A 6,001-nucleotide genomic window follows, 5' to 3' on the forward strand; every position below is an offset into this window, starting at 1 on the left:
GAAAACTTCTTTTCTCGACTGGATAGAAAATGAGCGGTGGTATTCATTAGGCCTAGTGATTTTAATTCTAGATCTTAGGCCGTAAGCTCGATCGCGATGAATTCAGTTTCAAATTATGCTATTCCGTAAAATTTTGCATTGTTTCTAAATATTCAAGAGACTAGTACCGTGTCCTACTTTCGGTTTTCTTTTATTCTTTCTCTGAGTATAGAACATATTAAATTTATTTTTTTCCAATCAAGGGACCTCAAGGGGCAGCATGAAAATACATACAAATACTGTATATATACATGTGCATATACATATCAGCAAAGAAAAAGAAGTGATTATACACAACACTATGACATAATTAAACAGAGTGTCACTATAACTGTTAATTGCACATATTGTTAAAAATAAATTTCCCAGTTATACAGCTCTTCAGAACTTAAATATGTAAATGAATTTTTTATATAAAAAAAAATCTTTACTGTTTTTTTCTATAACATCACGAAAAGATTTTCTTTCATCTTAGTACAAACTTTTCACATTTAATCTGTGCGGGAGGGAGTTGTCTCAGGTGGCAATGAGGGAGGGGGCTCTCCCAAATATTTTTAAGACCCAAAATAATGCATTCTGAGAGCATTTTGTATAATTCATATGTAAAGCTCGAGATTTCTTTGAAAATGTGTGTTTAAAAAATGAAAATGGAAAACATTTTGATATCCACATTTCATGACCAATGTAAAAATTCCATACTGAAATTAGAGGCGAATTCAGCGCCGGTGCAGGCCCCCCCCCCCTTAAATATGATCAATATTTTCTAGAAATGATGTGTAACCCCCCCCCCCCTCCCTAAATATGATCAATGTTTTCTAGAAATGATGTGTACCAAAACACTAAAACCTAAAATATATTGCGTCAAGTATTTTGTCAGAACTCGGTAGTTTAAAGGGTTTTAACCCTGGGCCCACACCAGGGCTTCACCCTGGACAGCCCCAAACACCCAGCCGTTTACGACACTCCCCTTCAGGAATGTCTGGCGATTTCCCTAAAACAATTCTTGGAAAAGGGCAAGAATCTCATTTATACGGAAGCCGATAGGTGCCAGGGTATAGAATTAATATTTATTTAACTGGCGGCCGCCACTTAATTTATGTGGCGGCCGCCACTTAATTTAACTGGCGGCCGCCACTTATTATCTGGCGGCCGCCATATAAATTAACTGGCGGCCGCCACTTAATTTATCTGGCGGCCGCCACTTAATTTAACTGGCGGCCGCCAGTTAATTTATGTGGTGGCCGCCAGTAAATTATATGGCGGCCGCCAGTTAATTTAACTGGTGGCCGCCAGATAAATTAACTGGCGGTCGCCACTCAGTTTAAATAATTTATATGGCTGTCACCAGTTATTCAATTCCTCTCTCTTTCTCTATCTCTCTCTCAAAATGAAAGGGGTGCAATCCCTCCCCAATGCTTAGTAATAAGTATGTGATATATATATATATATATATATATATATATATATATATATATACACACAATTAAGAGCATTAAATTATTGTTTTTCGATTGTACTGTTAAATACGTAGAACCACGGGGCTGACCTTCCATTTTTTTTTTGACAACGTTAAAATTCTGTTATTTTCACATGCTAACTATTTTATTTTAACATGTGAAATAAGATTAATTGGCGGATTGGCCCCCACCCCACTCTTTTGGTGGTAGTAATAAATGATAAGAAGGTAATAATGAATTAATTGATCAATTGAAGGGTGAACGGAGCCCCCTCCCTCCAAGTTAGGAGTACGAAGTTTGGGCAAAAGAGACATTTTAGGTTCCTTTTCTACTTGTCAACAATTGTAGAAGGCAATTTCTCCTCCGACTGTCCCTATATACTTTGAAAAACGATGCTGCGTGTTTGCGTACTATTCTAAATCTTTCCAAAATAATCACTCAGCGATACGAATTACATTGTTTTTGCAATTGGCAGCCACCATATAAATTAAGTGGCGGCCGCCAGATAAAATAACTGGCGGCCGCCAGATAATAAGTGGCAGTCGCCAGTTAATTTATATGGCGGCCGCCAGTTAATAAGTGGCGGCCACCAGATAATAAGTGGCGGCCGCCAGTTAAATTAAGTGGCGGCCGCCACATAAATTAAGTGGCGGCCACCAGTTAAACAAATATTAATTATATACCCTGGCACCTATCGGCTTCCGTACATTTAAAGTCACGATAGATTCGGAAACTGTATAAGGGATTTAGGAAAGTATAACAATTGTGATAAGCAGCTATATACTTTGTGGTCCACTCAACTTCCTCTTCTCTACCACTTGTCCTTATGATCGAATTTTTTTTAAAGGAATACAACATTTATCAGTCCTCATCATTCACTGCAGATACGGGAAAATCCAAATGTTGTATTTGATGTGCTTTATATGCACTATAATTTCGTCCACATCCAAATGGTAAATGCCAAGATAAGCCTTGTGGGCTCGAGAGCTTGACTGTATAGATGTATGCATGAGGGGGGTCAGTAGTGTGCAGGGCCGTAAATTACATGGAGGCGGAGGAGGCAGCTGCCTCCAACTTTTGAGCCAAAAAAAAATTAAAATTTAAAGTTCATTAGAATTTATGTTGTTTCCAATAACTAAGAACATGATACCTCCCTTAAAAAGCATTCCAAATCTTTCTTTTAGAATGAGTTAGTCAAGTAACATCTTAGAAGGCCCTAGAATCAAGGATTTTGCACGAAACGTGTTCAGTGTGCACAAAATGTGCTCAGCGTCTGGGGGCCTGGGCGGCTCCCAGAACCCCGCCTAATTTCCTGCCTCCTCCAAATTGAAGGTTAATTTACGTCCCTGGTGTGAGATAAAGCAATAGTGTCCTAAGAAAACTGCGTGTACGAATACAACCACTGCCGATAACGAGGTTCGGTCCTGAGTCACGGAGGCAAGACGTGCATTTTTTATGTCCAAAATCTAAAAGTACACTATTATTCAGTATAAGTGGTACCTATTACTGCATGTGTATATTATTTCAAGCGTTACTAATGACAAATAACATTCGTTGTTTCCCCCCCCCCCCCCTAGAAGTGTGACCTTGACGTGGTGGTGGTGGTGGGGGGGGGGGGGGGGGTTGCGTGACTCAAATCTTAAGGTTGGTGGATATATAGTAACCTCAAATAAAATCTCACGTGAACTCACTAACAAAAATGACTGTTGGACGACGTCTGCAACGTACACGTCGCCGTCGTAACGCAATTCCAAGGCGTTTTTGTAATCCACTCGAATCGTTAAATGAAGCTGAGGTCTTCGATCGGTATTGATTTGTACCTGAGACAATTGTGTTTATTGTGGGTCTACTTGAAAGATCAGTTGCGATATCAGAGCTAACGAAACAACCCTCTCACTCCACTACATCAAGTTTAATCTCAGCGAGATTCGTCGAGGCTGGATATTTGGACTGACGCCTCTTCCGAATCTCAGACCAGTGTCACATAAAGTGATTCGGGAAATCTTGCCTGAACTTCGGCCGCTTGTTGCGATTAAAATGGGTTAAATTGAATTTCTTGTCCGCTTCAACTTTTCGCCTTAGACATCCTATTAACTCCCTATCACAATGAAACATGCATTTCCCGAATCACTGATTACATCAAGTTTTAAGTTTTAAGTTGCTCTTCGGTATTTTGCAACGGGATATCCTTCTATCTGACACTTGGAGACACGTTGCTAGTATCATCAGGAACAGAACGCTCAAGACTTTCCAGTGGAGACACCATCATATACTTTGGGTTGGAGGACGGTCAGTCACGCATGCTTGGAGTAGCGTTGCTGATAACACATGAAGCAACGCATGCACTGCTGTTCTGGCAACCAGTGTCACCAAGGATCCCTATTGCAAGATTCAACTCGTAGGACAGGAAAGTCGCCATCTTGCAGTGCTACGCTCCCACAAACGCAGCAGACGTTGAAGACAAACAACAATAATTTGAGCAAATGCAAGCAACACTGAACAAAGCACCAAAGAGAGACTTGATGATCTTCATGGTCCGCGATCTAAATGCACAAGTGGGCCCACATCGGATAACGCAAACCAAGAACTCATCATGGACAGACACTGAGTTGGAGAACAGAATAAAAACGGCGAACTTTTCTGAGTTCTGAACTTTCAACGACCTCATAATCAGAGGCACTCTATTTATCCACAAAACCACATGGATTTCCCCTGACGTCAAGACCGACAACCAAATTTACAACATCGGCAGAATGTGGAGAAGCCTGCATGACGTCAGGGTGAAGTGTGGGGCAGACACAGCATCGTATCACCACCTGGTTGTAGTAACACTCAATACAAAGCTGAAAGCCTATAATGACCAGGCAGGATCCCACAAGTTCAATGTTCTCATGCTGAAAAAGATCGTAGAAGAATTCAAGGTAGAGCAGAACAAGTTCAGTGTGTTTTCCCAGCTACAAGATCTAGAAGAAATAATAGAAGAGCAATGACACATTTACAGGAAGTCTGGACAACAACATGTAATGCAACCCTAGAAAACAAGGAAACACAAATAATGGTTAACGATAGAGACCTGGACACTAATCGTCAACAAAAAGCACGTGAAGGACAAGATCAACCAGGCATAGAATGAAGAAGAGAAGCCAGAGATGAAAGCACATTACTGGTAGATGAACCGACAAGTGAAAAGAAGTGTGAGAAAAGACAAGAGAAACTTCATTGAGGATCTTACTAAAGAAGCAGAAACTGCAGTGGGACAAAAGAACATGAAGATGCTATACGAGATCACCAGAACACTCTGGTAACACCAGCATCCCCAACTGTCATCTCAGGCAAAGAGAGCAAGATGGGCTGAATACTTCAAAGAAATACTCAACAGACCTGCACCATCAGTCCAACCAAACATCCTACCACCAACCCAGCTCCTAGGTATCAGCATCAACCTCCCAACCAAGGCAGAGATCGTTAAAGCCATCAAGTTGCTAAAGTCAGGTAAGACAGCAGGTCCCGATGGAATACCACCAGAAGCACCAACGACAGATATCCAGACTTGAACCGAGATTCTACACCTACTCCTACACGAGATATGGGGGCAGGATAGAGTACCGGGGGAGTGGAAGAAAGTACACCTTCTGAAGCTGCCAAATAAAGGAGATATGTCCTTCTGTAACAACTGAAAGGGAATATTCTGCTATCTGTTTCAGGGAGTCCTTGCAGTATAATGTTTAGAACTCCATAATTCTGTAACAGTTGCAACAGCACAAGATCTACATGTTTCACCTGGTATTTTTCTTCACTTTTTCATAACTTTTTTTCTGTATGGTTCATCATTCTTATATCAAGGTTCAATTTTATTGTAATATCCATTTACAGAGGCAGATCCCAGATTCTTTAATCCTGGTACCAGTATCTAAACTTCTTCCCCATGTAAAATAAAAATTAGCAGCAAGATATATTGGCAGATTGCCTCCCCTACCTTTTTTAGTGATTCAAAGGACGAATGCCACCCCCACGGGATTTTTTTCAAGGTTGAGCAAAAGAATATCTTTCAACTTTTTTCCCCTTTTCTACTCGCTTGTCAAGAATATTAGACAAATTGCGAGCTCAATTCCACCTGCCCCTTTGAAAATAGAAGATATGTGCCTTTGTGTACATGTGCATTGTATATACATGTCTACAAATGAAAATTTATGTCACAATTCCTAATGTGCATCATTCAGTTCAAGTTCATTTATTCTTTCGAAACCATTTATAAAGCATGTCATGTAATCTAATTATACTATTCTCGAGTTGTGGTACTTCGAATGCTTAACTCAAGCACGTTTCAATCACACAATCCGTTGAAATTTCCCTCATCACTTCACAATTCATGAGATTGTTCTCTTATCCAATATCTAAGGAGATAATCCACACAATGGCTACATTGACCTTATTGTGTGTAATCAACCAACCCAAGGTCATTTGCACTTCAATAGGTCAAGGTCATTGTGAAACAAAAGAAAAAC

Source organism: Ostrea edulis, chromosome 7 (genome assembly GCF_947568905.1).
Source record: "Ostrea edulis chromosome 7, xbOstEdul1.1, whole genome shotgun sequence".
Taxonomy (NCBI): Eukaryota; Metazoa; Mollusca; class Bivalvia; order Ostreida; family Ostreidae; genus Ostrea; species Ostrea edulis.